The sequence below is a fragment of the Procambarus clarkii genome, chromosome 88 (assembly GCF_040958095.1).
Source record: "Procambarus clarkii isolate CNS0578487 chromosome 88, FALCON_Pclarkii_2.0, whole genome shotgun sequence".
Classification (NCBI taxonomy): Eukaryota; Metazoa; Arthropoda; class Malacostraca; order Decapoda; family Cambaridae; genus Procambarus; species Procambarus clarkii.
Window position 1 is genome coordinate 16044697 of NC_091237.1, and position 17523 is coordinate 16062219.

General features: G+C 43.6%; 1 protein-coding gene across 1 annotated transcript in view; it reads left to right on the forward strand.

Moving 5' to 3' along the window:
• Positions 1–999: 999 nt before the first annotated feature.
• Positions 1000–17523, forward strand: part of LOC123745849 (activating transcription factor 3) — a 49521-nt gene continuing 32997 nt past the window's right edge. Inside the window, exon 1 of the mRNA XM_045726916.2 lies at positions 1000–1175. The gene's annotated coding sequence lies outside the window, so the exon portion shown is untranslated. The remainder of the gene's footprint in view (positions 1176–17523) is intronic.

Sequence of the window (17523 nt, forward strand, 5' to 3'; positions counted from 1 at the left end):
GCATGACCCTATAGCCTCCTGCAAGAACAAGACAGTTTTTAGCTTAGTTTAATATATGGATTCCATATACCCATCTTGCGGGCGGTGGCGGAAGAGTTAGTCATATAATTGGTTCAGGAAACTAAAAAGTTCAATTAGCCTAGCACGAGTTTGAGCCGCATATACTTAAAACAACACCTGGGGGGGGGAGGGGGAGGGGGGGATCATTCATTGTTCAGTTTGGCGCTAAGATTCAAAATTTTTGTGAGGCCGAATAACTTTGTGCTCCTCGCACGGTTAATTTGTCCATTTTGTTTGTGGTGGGAGTAAATGTCGTCGGCAACAGTCAGCTTTTTCTCACAAATAAGATTCACTGTTACCTAAGACTGAGTTATGATGGCTTAGGCTGGTAGATGGGAGCCAGGCTGTCTGACATTCTAAATTGTTGTACCGCAGACAGTCGCTCCCTCACCTGGGGTAAAAGAGCACCACTACCAGTAATGACACCTGACCAGGTGTAGCAAAGAGAGTACTGTCGGGCATGAAGAGGTGTTGAGAGTAGTATGCAGGCTAAGGGGTGTAGGAGGGGGCTATATAGCAGGGGTGCCTGGCAGGGGAGTGTGGCCGCCTGGGGCCAAATGGGCAAGCCCGCTGCCGCCGCCGCCAAGTAGTAGTAACACTCGCCTTATCGGCCAGCCCCAACCCCTTTTATCTAAACCCCCATCGCATCCCCATTACAATCTCACCCTCAGAGCCACGCACATACTAACCCGCAACCTCCCCCCTAGAACTCAATAACGCACCCCAGCGAGACAATTAACGCCGTACGCATTGAAAAATCTCGCTCATAATGGGGAGTTGGGGGTGCGCGCGCTGTCCCGCGCCTCACGTTTTTTCTGTTGATGCGGCGGCGACCAATCAGCGTCCCTCACATTACGTAGTGCAGGAGAGGCGCAGCCAACCACCGCGCACCCGCATGACATCATACCTAAAAATAACCCCGTATATATATTGAGGTTGATAGGGGTGGATTTCAGTGGCCAAGAGTGGAGTGCGATGGTAGGGCGAGGTGGGTGTCTGGAGCGGGCCGTAGATGACCAGTCAGGACATATACACCGGTGTCAAGTAACAGGATATACTTTGTATAGAGAGAGAGGGAAAGGCTATACTCTCCCCTGATAGAGCTATTTCTTGAGGTACGTATACAACTCTTCCCTCTATATATGTCCCAAAACTCATGCTAAAGCGTTTACACTTTTCTATGGTCATTACAGGTGGGACTGGGTCTATATATATACATATATCATCAATAAATTGTATAATACATGACAGATGAAGAGCTATACAACGAAACAATGTGGATATTGAACGTGTTACCGGTATACAGACGAGTGTCAGTGATGAATGGTCGTACTCATTGATGATTTACCCACCTACACCTTTGGTTCAGTTTTGAATGAATGGAAAAAGTTGAAGTGTTTGTTTACAAGCTGAAACGCAGAAAACAACTGTGATATCTAAATGGTAGACATTCTATCCTAGTCTTAGAACGGCAGGTCATCGGCGACCCGCTGCTATCACTATACCTGATATATCACCCAAAAAATATATTTGTGGCATATTAAGGTGAGTGTAATGTGGCTGACATTCGGGAGAGGCCTATACCCTGACACGTGTGTGTAGCTCACTAGGCCTAGTCACGTGTGTAGCTCACTAGGCCTAGTCACGTGTGTAGCTCACTAGGCCTAGTCACGTGTGTAGCTCACTAGGCCTAGTCACGTGTGTAGCTCACTAGGCCTAGTCACGTGTGTAGCTCACTAGGCCTAGTCACGTGTGTAGCTCACTAGGCCTAGTCACGTGTGTAGCTCACTAGGCCTAGTCACGTGTGTAGCTCACTAGGCCTAGTCACGTGTGTAGCTCACTAGGCCTAGTCACGTGTGTAGCTCACTAGGCCTAGTCACGTGTGTAGCTCACTAGGCCTAGTCACGTGTGTAGCTCACTAGGCCTAGTCACGTGTGTAGCTCACTAGGCCTAGTCACGTGTGTAGCTCACTAGGCCTAGTCACGTGTGTAGCTCACTAGGCCTAGTCACGTGTGTAGCTCACTAGGCCTAGTCACGTGTGTAGCTCACTAGGCCTAGTCATGTGTGTAGCTCACTAGGCCTAGTCACGTGTGTAGCTCACTAGGCCTAGTCACGTGTGTAGCTCACTAGGCCTAGTCACGTGTGTAGCTCACTAGGCCTAGTCACGTGTGTTTGTTTACATTGACATTCACTTGTATCTGCTTTATGTTGTACACATCACAGAACAACATTCAGGTGCATGGCCACATACAACATTCAGAGATGCAGCCACATAAACAACATTCAGATACATGACCATATTCTCACCAATCTTATACATGGCCACATGTATGCAACATTCAGCTACATGGCCACATATACACAACATTCAGATATGTGGCCACATATACACAACATTCAGATACGTGGCCTCATACACAACATTCAGATATGTGGCCACATATACACAACATTCAGATACGTGGCCTCATACACAACATTCAGATATGTGGCCACATATACACAACATTCAGATACGTGGCCTCATACACAACACTCAGATATGTGGCCACATACAACACACATACACACACCTGAAGTGTTTACACTGCAGGTTTATGTATTCACAGAAATGTAAACGAATCCCCAGGATGGCCCTGGCGCGGGCTCCCCGACTCACGGTGTTAGGAAGGACTTGGGGGTGAGGACAGTGAACAGGTCCTGTGGAACAGAGAGGTGGAAGAAAGTCATTAAATACACAGCCGTAAAAGCAACAGGCGATTATGGGCTCACCATAGCCCGTGCTACATGGACACTTCGTTCTGAGTAGCTGAATCTATAACAACAACAACAGCAACAGGCACAAGTGTCGTAAGGAACAGGAGAGTTGGGAATTATTGCGGTATGCAATCGACAGCGGGAAAGTCGGGTCTCAGGAGCTAACGCCAGCTCACCTACGGTATACACATACTCTATCCATAGCACTTGAGTGTGAAGGTTGTGAACAATTGAAGTGTATTAGATAGTTGAGTCTGACTTCATTCATAAATTCAGAATTGTATAACAAGGCAAGGGGGGGGGGCTAGAAAGGCCCAGCCCAGGAGCTAAAACTCAGCCCTGCAAATAATTTTAGGTCAGTTGACGCAATAAAGGAGCTGACTGTATTCCACGTTGTTGGAGAAGAGGAGCTGTGGATACATGATCACGACCTCAAAATTCTAAAGGGGAAAAATTAACAGTATAAACAGGATTAGTACGTACGAAAACGTCAGTAGGCCTATGACCCAAACGAGGCTGGTCCTATTTGCATTAATTCTTACAGATGTGCTTGGCCAATCTGTACTTAAGCCATTCCAGGGTAAACTCTTCAACAACACTGGCATTGTCTTCACCTGACTTATATAAATCTTAATATTCCTTCATACTTGTCTCATTCTCCTCTCATTCTGTCCTCTGGCATGACCCCTCATACGTGTCTCTCAAAAGAGTGTAACCAGTGATCTTAATCTGTCGTGTTATAGACAGATAGTGATGTGGGGAATGTCTTCCAGCTGTGTGTTGTACAGAATGTGTCGAGAGTCAGCAATACGCTGATCAAAACTGTACACCATGATCTGAGCTCTCACAGGAGTATATATAAACCTAACGGCAGCCTGTTTCAGCAGCCTGTTTCACCCTGTTTCTTGGTGCATATACTCAAGAGTTTACTGTAGCCTTGGTTTATGTTCAGGACTAAAGTATACTTAATGATGGGTCGGCAAGCTAATGTGATGGCAGAATAATAATCCCCAATAGGTTGGGCAGGCCCAATACCACACAACCAAGATCTCACCAAACTAAGGTAGACCCAGGTAGACCCAGGTAACATTAGTATTTCTTAGTGTCACATATGTAAACTAAATACTTCAAAAAGCCGTAGGAATATAAGAGTTTCTTAATCTTTAGGTAATGAAGAAGTATGGAAGTAGAGAGTAAACTAGTGGAGACAGACTCCATAAACTCATTCAAAAATATATATAGACCGACGACAGAATTTGGGTATAAGTATAATCAATTGCAAGTTAATAGGCGGGACCCGTGAACTTAAGCTCAACCCTTCACAAGCACAGACAGGTGACTGAACACACACACACGCAAACATCCCAATCCTTCAGGAACCTCTACAAGGAAGCTTTAAGTATAATACTATCCTAAGGTAATTTTTGTTATTATTTTTGCTCCGAGGGAGAAGTTATTGGGCAGCGTCACTCATCCTGTGAGTGGACACACCGCCATAGTGACAGTATTGGGCAGCGTCACTCATCCTGTGAGTGGACACACCGCCATAGTGACAGTATTGGGCAGCGTCACTCATCCTGTGAGTGGACACACCGCCATAGTGACAGTATTGGGCAGCGCCACTCATCCTGTGAGTGGACACACTGTCATAGTGACAGTATTGGGCAGCGCCACTCATCCTGTGAGTGGACACACCGCCATAGTGACAGTATTGGGCAGCGTCACTCATCCTGTGAGTGGACACACTGTCATAGTGACAGTATTGGGCAGCGCCACTCATCCTGTGAGTGGACACACCGCCATAGTGACAGTATTGGGCAGCGTCACTCATCCTGTGAGTGGACACACTGTCATAGTGACAGTATTGGGCAGCGCCACTCATCCTGTGAGGGGACACACTGTCATAGTGACAGTATTGGGCAGCGCCACTCATCCTGTGAGTGGACACACCGCCATAGTGACAGTATTGGGCAGCGTCACTCATCCTGTGAGTGGACACACTGTCATAGTGACAGTATTGGGCAGCGCCACTCATCCTGTGAGGGGACACACCGCCATAGTGACAGTATTGGGCAGCGTCACTCATCCTGTGAGTGAACATACCACCATAGTGGCAGTATTGGGCACCTTCACTCATCCTGTGAGTAGACATACCACCATACCTGCCAGAACTCCCAGAAACCACCTACTTGAAGGGGTTCTGTGAGTTCTACTCCCCAAGCCCGGCCCTAGGCCAGGCTTGATTTGTGAGAGTTTGGCCCACCAGGCTGTTGCTTGGAGCGGCCCGCAGACCCACATATCCATCACTGGAAGTATTGAGCAGCGTCACTCATCCTGCAAGTGGACATACCACTACTGATTGTAACCATGATATATATGTGCTACAATGGGTTTAGACCCATTGTCTTGTGTATGACCCTCTGTCCTGTGTGACAGTGAATACCAGCATTATTCTCACTTTCATCGAAATCCTCAGATTATGCAAAATTGTAATTAAATTTTGTCAATAAAGATGTTAATAATACCAGAGCAGTAATGTATAACACCTCAATAAGAAACGCGGCCGGGTTGTTCATCGTGTGGTAGTGCCGTTCAAGAATGTGTAGTTCGGGTGTGGAGTCCACATCTGAGAAAGCACACTGTAAAAGTAGAGAAAGTCGAGAGTTTCAGTACGAAACTGGTTCCTAAACTTCAAAGGGGTGAGCTACAAGGGCATATTTACAACATAAATTCTAAAAAGGCACCGAAAAAAATAAGAAATCCAAACAAAATGGATTTTGTTTGGTCGAAACCCGTGACAGCGGTGAGCCGGTAACTGAAAGGAGGGGCCCCGGAGCTGAATCTCACTGCAAGCACATTTACATGTGTTCATGTGCAAGCACACGCGCATGCGCTCGGGCGCGCGCACACGCGCACCTGACTCACATCGAACCCGCCAAAAAACTGAGTTTTGGACGCGGACAAAGAGAGATGCAGGCTGCGAATAGCAACAGTCTGATGCTTCGTGAGTCATACCAGGAAGTGTCTTTGAAGGAGAGGGGTAGTGGGCACGTCGGAGAAGTGTGTATGTGGGGAGTGGTAGTGGGGGCTGGTGGAGGTTTAGTTGATAGGGGGTGGTTCAGGGGGGGTGTATGGGGTGACTGGGGTAATTGAAGGAGTGCTGGAGGTGGGGGAGGAAGTGTGGATGGAGTGTACTGGGGTTGAGGGGGGGGTGTATTGGAGGAGTGTAGGAGATATGTGTCAAGAAATCACCAAGCATTAATAATATAATTTTAGCCTGAAGTGCGGCAAATCTCTTCAAATGCACCAGAGTATGGTATTACAGTTACCCATAGGCGTATAGTCTATAGGTTTTCTCACGATTTCAAAATGTTATAAGTATTTCTATACTATCAACGGATATTGTTGACTTATTTAGTAATGTTGTAGCTTTATTGTTAAACATGGTGGCGGCCATTTTTGTATGTACACTCCCAAAGTGTGATGGAAGGGTTGATGCCAAATTGTTTCTGAACCCCAAATATTCTGCTGTCAATTGTCTAATGTTGTGATCCTGATCATCGTGTTCTTGTCATATCTACTTTTGAAACTATTTTTTGTGTTAACTATTTCTCCCTCTAGTCCATTTCAGTTGCTCGCTATCATTAGGCAATGTTTAATAAGTTCTTTCTAACATCTGTGACTCAACTGTGCCCAAGGTGCCCAACTGTGCCCAAGGTGCCCAACTGTGCCCAAGGGAGTCGGCGGCTAAGCGGACAGAACACTGGACGCGTGATCCTGTGGTCCCGGGTTCGATCCCGGGCGCCGGCGAGAAACAATGGGCAGAGTTTCTTTCACCCCTGATGGCCTTGTTACCTAGCAGTAAATAGGTACCTGGGAGTTAGTCAGCTGTCACGAGTTGCTTCCTGGGGGTGGAGGCCTGGTCGAGAACCGGGCCGCGGGGACACTAAAGCCCCGAAATCATCTCAAGATAACCTCAAGAAGGTTTCCATCAATTTACTACAGTACTCCTGTACTCTTCCTTACATTGAACATGTCCCTTTTATCAGTAATCTTATCAGTTCCCTTAAGAATCTTTTGAATATTATTGACATGTCTCATTGAGTCCGCCTCTCGAGTCTCGTTGCATGATTCAGGACCTTTTCAAGTTTGGATTTTTTGATTCTTCAAGTTGGAGCACTGCGCTGGGGCGATGATCTTAGGAATGACCCGGAATGTGCTTTGTTGCGTCCCCTCGCTTCCTTGTCTCTCTCTCTCTCTCTCTGTCACACTACGTTATCTTAGGGTTTCTCTTCTCACGTCAGTATTTTAAGACACCCCAGTTTGCTTTTTCATCTTGTAAAATGAAGGAAGGCTTATTAGAACAAATGCTGTCTTAAACAAATGACAGTTTAAAGTTGACTAAGAATATGCGACTTATTAATTCTTGTTTGATTGTAGTTATACTTATGTATATAGACTATTAATTAGATTTGTTAGGCCTAAAATAAATTTTTCTGTTGAAAATATGATTTACAAATTTAGTGTCTTGCATAGATACAACTTACCAAATTTTATTTACATAAACCAGCATGGTGTACACGTTAGTGATACTAGTCTTGCAGTTTATTACCTGCCTGACTCCTTTTTGTTAAGGCTGACATTACATTTACCTTTCTCCAACTCTGACATCTCTCCTGACTCGAGTGAGTTATTAAAGATCTTTGTTAGTCGCTTTCCCTGGGAGTGTTGCTATTTCCTTCAATACGCATGTTGAGACCTTAGGCTACATGGCCTCTGTTTTGTCTAATTTTCTAAGGTGTGTCTCCATCTTTTTCTATCACTTCAATCTAACAAAAAACTACATTTTCTAGAATATTAATTAATATTAATATATTCTGTAACTTTGCATATTGTTAGGCCAAGGATAGGTTAGAGTAGGTGTTTTGATTTTCTTGACAATTATTTTTATTTGTAATAAGTGGGTTTTGAGGTTTTAAAGTGGGGTTTAAATGTTGCAATATGCAACATTTTGAGGTGTGCAATTCGAATACAGGAAGAGAGCAAAGCATTGTTCTTAAAATGTTCGAACTTATTACAATTGTGGGCCGTGTGTAACAAACAGCCCCTCATCATCATCAAAAGCCAAATGGTCAGTCCATACACCCGTCAAACCCCTGTTTATGAATGAAAATACTTTACACACGACTCATCCCGTCCTCTGGCTGTGTTTATTCCATCCAGCGGCCGACCCCAAAGACGCCTTCGCCAATTTTAACATGCTCTTCATTCAAAACAGCAATTATGTTTAAATGTATATTAATATTAACCATGTAGCACAAGCTATAGTGAGCCCGTAAGCGTTGTGAGCCGAATGTAGTGATTTTTATACGTAAACAGGGGGTTTAGTGATCGGATTAACGAGCAAATGCCATTGTTTATGAGGCTGGGCTGGGAGCCTAGCATTATGTTTTGAGCTCTCCCGACGTGGATTCCAGAGTTAGACGTTTACTTCCCGTAGTTGACAGTGACGTTGATCTTGAGAATACCCAGCGTGATGGCCGGAGCAGTCTTCCGTTCCTCACACTTGAGTTATGTTGTTTCTCACCTGACTTGGAGAGGGGGGGGGGGTAAGGAATAGGTCACACACACACACACGAACACTTTTTATCACTGTTGGTGTTTATGATAAGATTTTCGTTACATAGCTAAAGCGGGTCAGGGTTTACTCGTGATAAGAGCCCGGAGTGAATGTGCGTGGGTGAGCGTGTGAATAAGCAAGCGAGTGTAAGTTAGAAAGCAAAGGTGTGAGTGAACGAGTGAAAATATAAGCGAGTGAGTGCAGCCCATTATCTAAAGCTGTATGTACATTGCCAAATGCTGGTTAATCCAGCCAACGTCTCCCCTGTTTATGAATGGAACTTTACACATACCTCACAATTGTTAAGTTCAGTCCTTTCTCGAAGCGTATTTCGCTGACGTGCCACGCTCTGAACACTCCTGCCTATACTTAGCCGAACCTATATTGTCCCAAAGACTTAGCCGAGCCTATATTGTCCCAAAGACTTAGCCTGGCCCATATTGTCCCAAAGACTTAGCCTAGCCTATATTGTCCCAAAAACTTAGACTTAGCCTAGCCTATATTGTCCCAACTATACACAATGATATTAAGTTATACTTGAAAAACTCCCTTGTTTTATTACTGAGTATGGAAATATTTACAAGCGTCTGCGGGAGGCTTCATCAGCTTGGATCAGCATAATCTGAGCACATGCTTCCAAGCATAAGAAAGCTTGTGGTTAGGCATAAGACAACATGTATGAGATCATGTCAGTGAGCGACTGAGTTTGTGAGTGAACCTGTGAGTTATTTCCATTAGGAGGGGGGGGGGGGAGGACTGTAAGAATAGGCTATTGTTTAGCGCGACAATTTGCAAAAATCAAAATGATCTATGTATTAAGAGCGGTAAGACAAAAAGTTGATGTATATTGAGCCGGATACACCGCCAAGAATTTTATTAAAGGGATTGAATGCCGACCTGCATGAAGCGAGACCGTCGCTCTACCGTCCAGCCCAAGTGGTTGGGCATATATGCACCAGGGAAAAGATAAACACGATATGCAACTGGGGAAACACATGTAAAAGCAACGAAAAACATTTCATTTGAATTTTGGAAAAAAAGATTGTCAAGGCAGTAGATTTGTCGGCATTAATCAATCACTCATTCACTGGGCTGACACTGATATTCGGCCGACTGGTCTGTGCTTATTGCTGAGGAACCCAATGTCTTCCCCACTCTCTCCCTCTCTCTTTCTCTCTTTCTCTCTTTCTTTCTCTCTTTCTCTCTTTCTTTCTCCCTTTCTTTCTTTCTTTCTCTCTTTCTCTCTTTCTCTCTTTCTCCTCTCCTCTCTCTCCTCTCTCTCTCTCTCTCTCTCTCTCTCTCTCTCTCTCTCTCTCTCTCTCTCTCTCTCTCTCTCTCTCTCTCTCTCTCTCTCTCTCTCTCTCTCTCTTTTCCTCTCTTTTCCTCTCTCTTTTCCTCTCTCTTTTCCTCTCTCTTTTCCTCTCTCTTCCTCTCTCTTCCTCTCTCTCTCTCTCTCTCTCTCTCTCTTCCTCTCTCTCTCTCTTCCTCTCTCTCTCTCTTCCTCTCTCTCTCTCTTCCTCTCTCTCTCTCTTCCTCTCTCTCTCTCTTCCTCTCTCTCTCTCTTCCTCTCTCTCTTCCTCTCTCTCTCTCTTCCTCTCTCTCTCTCTCTCTCTCTTCCTCTCTCTCTCTCTCTCTCTCTCTCTCTCTCTCTCTCTCTCTCTCTCTCTCTCTCTCTCTCTCTCTCTCTCTCTCTCTCTCTCTCTCTCTTCCTCTCTCTCTTCCTCTCTCTCTTCCTCTCTCTCTCTCTTCCTCTCTCTCTTCCTCTCTCTCTTCCTCTCTCTCTTCCTCTCTCTCTTCCTCTCTCTCTTCCTCTCTCTCTTCCTCTCTCTCTTCCTCTCTCTCTCTCTCTCTCTCTCTCTCTCTCTCTCTCTCTCTCTCTCTCTCTCTCTCTCTCTCTCTCTCTCTCTCTCTCTCTCTCTCTCTCTCTCTTTCACTTTTCCACTCCTGCGAGAGGGCGTGTGAGTTAGACCAGCTAGGGTATTTGTGGAAGGGTGCGGGTTCCTGGCTGGGACTTCCCCTTGCAGCTAAACATATACTGTTGGTGTTGATGCATCATGTGTGTGAGTGTGCCTCTCCCCCTCACCTCGACTCTGTATGGACTACCCAAGCTCGCTCCAACGCACACCTTACATTGTTTACAGTTGGCTCCAATAGACCGAGAGGATGCGTAACAGAACGAGAGGACACGGAACCAGCGGACACAGAACCAGAGGATATATATGTGGTAACTGAAAGCCTGAGATGAGTGTGTGGGGGCTCTAAGGAATACTTTTGAACAAATTTGTAGTTAGCAGGATGTTAAAAGTACGAAGAGAATAGCCATTTATTACCTCACCCAGCTAATGGTTAAAAGGAGCCTAGGAGCTGGAGTTCGATCCCTGTAAATACAGCAATATGAGACGTTTCCTTCACATACCAGTAAATAGGCACACGGGAATTAAGCGACAGTTGTGGGTTGCCTCCTTGGGAAGGTAAGGTAACTATCAGGAGAAAGTACTAAGCCATTACGACTATATAGCACTTGGAAAGCATATGTGGAACGCGATTTGGGAAAGGACGGAGGGATGGAATGGTGCCTAACCTCTTGGATAGTCGGGGATTGAACGCCATCCTGCAACAAGCGAGACCGACGCTCTACCGTCCAGCCCAAGTGGTTGGGTCGTTGGGAAGGCGAGGTCGTTGATTGAGAGGCTTCGATAAGCCTGACAAACTTCTGTCAACAGCTGGACGCCGTACATAAGGACGTATTCTTCCAGTGTACGAGTAGTTAACAAGTGGAAGGTGGTAATGGAGGCTGGGCATGTTCGTAGCTTCATATGTAAATATGATAGTAAAATACTCTGGCTATTACACTTTTGGTTTATTTTTTCAGGGATATCCGTGCGCAGGCCTTGAGCCACCGCCTAGCCTGCTATGTTACTCATTTCAGTATAACTTAAGTGGTGTATTAATGTTCATTACTTGTTTGTTGATGTCAGTAATGTTATACCAATGTGTATTAAGACTTGTACGTTCTTAAAATCTCAGTGGCAGCCTGATTTGATTTGTAACTCCCGACCTGTGTTCCAGTGGTCAGTTGTGCATTTCTCCACAGTGCTGACATGTTTAATATTCTTCTTTAACCTGTAATCTTATTTCCCCACACACACGGGTATCCAAGCCTTATGCGGTGTTGGTGTACATTTCTTCCTCTGTTATTCCCTTGCAACAAAATATGTGGTTCATAGTCGGTCACATTTTTTGTACCATGCCGCAGGTCCTGACATAGGAGCTGATGCTCTGCGATTACTGTTTATTTCTTGCGTGGATTTAGCTCTCATTGTTTAGTTAATCTGTGCTAAACTCTGGGGTATGTTAATGTCTACTTTCTTCCTTTTAGTTCCAAGTTTTTGAAGCTTCGTCTGTAATGGCCTGACATTCGAACATACCTTGGCACCCAGTTAATAAGTATTCACCGTTGCACTAGACTACATATTAATATTAATTTTTTTATTATTAATACATTAGGTACATCTGCATTTGTGCAGCTACCCTAGACTATATGAAGAGGAGTATAGTGTGTCAAAAAGCTAGCTACGTGATGCTAAAAAATAATTAAAAGATGGTCTCCTAGTTATGTATGCATACCTACAATGAGGTGCACCCAGCAAGGTAAGGTACCTTAAGGGTGTCTCAGAGTTACAAGAGGTATTTCTCGAAGGATTAATGTGGAGGCCAAAGGTGCCTGGAGAGTCCGTGGATGTGGCCTGTTCCACATATGAATACACATACATATCCACATATATTCCACTCTGAAATGGGGAAAAATGCAACACTCAGGCACTCTACCTTAGGTTAAACAAGAGAACCACGGTAACTGTGGAGGAGGTACAGATCTTGCAAGTCTCGCAACCATTGCAAGATGGGCTCAGTAACAATTGCACGGTTGGGGTTTACGACTTCTGAAAGGTTTGACGGTTCCACAACTAGTGCAAGGGTTGGGGTCTGCAAGTATTGCAAGGTAGGGGGTTCTAAGATAAAGCGGACAGGTCGTCTGGTTTTCCGCCTACCATTGTTCTGTCACCTGAAATGTCATCTTCCCCACTTTTCTTGTCCATTATCATGTGCCGTGTAGGTTGGTAAGGGGAGGGGGAGTCTGTCTCTCTCTCTCTCTCTCTCTCTCTCTCTCTCTCTCTCTCTCTCTCTCTCTCTCTCTCTCTCTCTCTCTCTCTCTCTCTCTCTCTCTCTCTCTCTGTGGATTTTATTTGACTCAGAGTGGGTGAGAGATAAGAGGTATGAGCATCCTCTCCCAACAACACCTTCCCAACATTCTTGGGAGGGAGAGAGAGAGATGTGTGATAATTTTGGTTTGTTTTACATGAGTACATCGGCATTTGTGCAGCTGCCCAACACTATATGACGGGTTGTATAGTTTGTGCCAAGAGCTAGCTTTGTTGGACTATAATTCTGATTATCATAGGCTCTCATGTATGGGATCATAATTCATATTCTTAACATTAATCATATTGCAACGTGGGGCTTCACGTTGCAAGACAATTAGGGCATTTTATCTCCCACTTAACTGAAATTTTGCAATTCTAGAGTCCATTTCGTTGCATACATTTGTAAAATGTTATTTATTTATTTTATAAGTTAACGTGTGGTCACCATACCACAGCTCCTGCGGCCTATTCTGATTTACATTGTAAATAATGTATTTTTTAAATCTTTAGGTTATGGACTTTTTTTTAATTTACTTATTTTAGCAATTTTAAAATTATAATTTTAGAATTTGCAAAATTTGTAGGATACTTTTAAAGTTTTGTTTTTTTTCTATTCACAGTTACTCCTTTGTTCAACCTTGCAAAATGATTTCAATTCTACACTTATCCCGTTCTTATAGTCCTTCTACACCTCTCCCGTTCTTGTAGTCCAGTCAGTCTGGATTAGTCGTTGGTCGCTTATAGCATGAGAAGCAGTTCTAAGACTTTTTTTTTATTTAATGATTTTTTTTCCAGTCTCGGTAAAGACCTCATTTGTTGATAGGTTTAAAATTTAAATTACCTATGAAAATATTAAACAGGTATCCTGATCTGTATGCAGCAGAATTGTACCTCTTTAGAGTCGCCCCTGATTTAATTGTTTATTACCCCTTATACTGTAATTACATATACTTAATAATATATAATTATTATATAAAATATATTAATAATTATATCATTATATAATAATTATATATTATATAATATTTATATATAAATTAAGTCTATAATTAATAATAATTTTTAATTCGTTTTATGGGGAACAGGAGGCTTGTATGTATATAGGTTTGCATCGAGGTTCCTTAAAGTTACTGAACCTCCCCAGGATGTAACCCCATAATATTTGCCAAACATCTGGGCACCTATTTACTGCTAAGTGAAAAGGTGCATTAGGGGGGGGGGGGGGCGGGAAGGAAACGTGCCCAACCGTTCCTGTCTCGCCCGACAGTGAGTTTAGAACGAAGCCAACTGTGCTACATGATATTAATGTAGCAAATATATATATATATATATATATATATATATATATATATATATATATATATATATATATATATATATATATATATATATATATATATATATATACTGTTTACATCCCGTAATTATTTACCATATTGTTTACATCCCGTAATTATTTAACACATTGTTTACATCCCGGAATTATTTACCATATTGTTTACATCCCGTAATTATTTACCATATTGTTTACACCCCGTAATTATTTACCATATTGTTTACATCCCGTAATTATTTAACACATTGTTTACATCCCGGAATTATTTACCATATTGTTTACATCCGTAAATATTTACCATATTGTTTACAGTGGTATTTGCTATACATTGTTTACATTATGATATTGTTTACACTTACGTTGCTTCCCGGTCGGATTTACAGGCCAGTAATGTGTCCACTTGCACTGTAAGGTAGACAGCCCGTCCTCTCAAGCGTTCCCATCGTCACTAACCTGTTGTACTACATTGCCCGAACCTAACCCAACCGAGGACCCACCAATAGAAAACGAGACCTCACGTCAATTGTACGAACCGCTATGATGTTTATACGTCAAAAATGTGATGTACTATGAACGGGTGGAGCGCTCAGCGGTGAGGTAGAGGGCACACACACACACACACACACACACACACACACACACACACACACACACACACATATCGCCAAAATTCTGCTAGGTTTTAAAATACAGCTGGAAAAAATCATCAGGGCAAATTGGGGGGGGGACCTTTGACAAGCCGCGGGCTTTCTGACCTCGTCGAGGTAGCCCTCAGGTAAATCAAATGGAAATATGACGGCCTGGCTTTATTAGTGACATAAATGGTTTGTGAATGAAGTCTGGATTAAATTTATTAGCGTTTTTATAAATTCAATGAATAAATAATATAATAAACATGTCAGTTGTGGAGAATTCAATTAATTTTCATAGCTGTTAGTAATGATAATGAATTAATAGTTGTGGTAATGGTGATTTAGACAATAACAGTGAGTGATAATACTATATTCATAATAATTATTAAAATAAAGCATTGTGAAATGCTCATTTTCCGGACGACTACTCACTCCTTATGACTTACAACTATGACTTACAGCAGCTGTTGGTCATGTTCCCTTGTCTTGTAAATCTTGTAAATATATTCCCCCGTCTTAACCTTCTCGGTGCCCTTGAGTATTTTACATCTTTTGTTTTATAATTTCGAGTAGCGTTAGCCCCATCCAATTGGAGGAGTGTTGCTGGAGTAGGAGCTAGATTAAGTGCTGCAGGAACTGGAGTAAGTGTTGTAGGAGCTGTAGTAAGTGTTGTGTTGTAGTAGTGTGGGTAAGAGTTGTAGGACGTGGAATAGATTTTGTAGTTATGTATGGGCTCCAGATTGTTTGGGGTGTATACTATACATGTGCAGGTATGTATTGTAGTTATAAGTGTATGTATTTTTGATAGGTGGGTGTACGGGTGATTGTGAGTGCGTAGTTTAGTATATTTGTGGATGCTGAAAATACAGGAGATGTGGGTGAGGGTGGGCTGCCTCTCGTACACTGCAAGCTTTTGTATAAAGTATAAAGCTGATCAGAATTACATTTCACCATTATAAATTCACATTAATGCATTCATAAATTTGTGTATCTATGTATTTACGTATGTAGCTTAGCCTAACGTTTTAAAAGCACTAGGATCACCTTCCGTGGTTGTTCAATAAATCTCTGAACAGTATGTTTGACAAATCTTTCACCCTGTCCATGGAGGACAGAAGAAAATGTATATATGCTAGTTAGCATTGTAAATGTATGGCCACGTCTGCGATAGAAAATAATAATATAATAAAAAACTGCAAGCTTTAGGTGATGATGTCTGCTCCCCCCTTCCCTGCATCACCCCACGCCATTTATCACCGCCCTCCTATTTGAAACTACCTCCTTCCCACCAGCCATCTCTAGTGTCTGTCCCCACCTGTCACATCACCGTCCATTGTTTCCTCTTCCCATCGTTGCACAATATCCATCCCAGACAACAAACTGAAAAGAAAACCATCTAGGGGGAGACTGAGCTGTTATAACAGGTCCAGTTGTCAGGCCCAACTGAGGAAGGCCGCCAGTAAGCTTTGTGAAGGGAGCTGCCACCATCCTTGAGGAAGGCAGCCATCATGATGAAGTGTGGGTAGGGAGGGGAAAGGAGAGGGATGGGGTGGGGTGGGGGGCCTGCCCACACAGGAGAGGTTGTTCCTTTCCAGCGCGCCAACAAGAAAGTGGGACGCGTCCTTCCCGCCAAAAAGTCATGATGCCCCGGAGGTCCTTCTCCCATTATAAACGAAGGAGTGAGAGCTCCTCTGAATGCGAAAGTAGGATTCCACAAAAAAAAACGTCGACTTTGATATTTTCAGCTATGTTTTATTAGTTTGAGAGGGGGGGGGGCACGACATCTGATATTTCCATGTGGAATAGAATATTTTTATTCCTTGCAGTATCAAAGCTTTCGGTGTCATCCATGTTGCTCTTTGTCAGCCATTTTGTAACACCTGGTAGTTCATGGACCAACAGCTGTCGTGTGATGACTGTGAACTGTCTTGTTGTAGGGAGAGCGCGCGTTGCTTTGTGCCACGGGGACTGCCTAGTTCAGTAATTCTAAACTTGGTATAAGTTGTTTTGACAGTTGAAACTTACTGAAGCCAACATAGAAACCGCTGAAGCCAATATAGTACATAGAAACCGCTGAAGCCAATATAGTACTGAAAAACTGCGAAAATCACATTTATTAAAATTTGGCTTGAGTGACTACGTGGGCGTATTCGACGTGAGGACATTGTGAGTTTTCAAGGTACTGGTGGTGATTAACGATGCTGGTGGAGCTTCAAGGTACTGGTGATGGCTTTAAAGTACTGGTGGTGCTTCAAAGTAGTGGTTGTGGTGTTTCAAGGTACTGGTGGTGCTTCAAAGTAGTGGTGTTTCAAGGTACTGGTGGTGCTTCAAAGTAGTGGTGGAGCTTCAAGGTACTGATGGTACTTCAAAGTGGTGGTGCTTCAAGGTACAGTGACAAGTGCTTCAAAATAGTGGTGAAGAGGGGCAGAACCGCGAGCCAGTGCCGTTGGTGAGTAATAGAGCCAACAGCCAACGGGTACAGGACACCACACCTTGCTAGGTTATATAAGAACACGCGGGGTGGGGCTGGCACGCGAAGTTACAGCCCCTCTCCTGTGCCAGGTAGGTCTACTACGGGCTCACCATAGCCCGTGCCACTTGGAGCTTTTTGTTCCAAGTAGCGAATCTTAAACAACAACAACATTGGGCTGGCAGCAGCGAGCAGGCCACTGTCACCGATAAAGAAAATGTCTAGCTACATCTTACTAGTTGTGGCTAGCTTAAATTATACCCCTTAATAGTTAAGGTCGATCAGGGGTTGCTCTGTATCCTACCACACCAACTTGGCTGCCGGGGACTTAAGAAATTCAGTAGAACACGATAATCAACCGTGAGGTAGATCAGTGGGTTGGACCTGAGGTTCCTTCCATATATTAATTATAACTCGTGCGTACGAACCTTGTGCACTATTGAGAC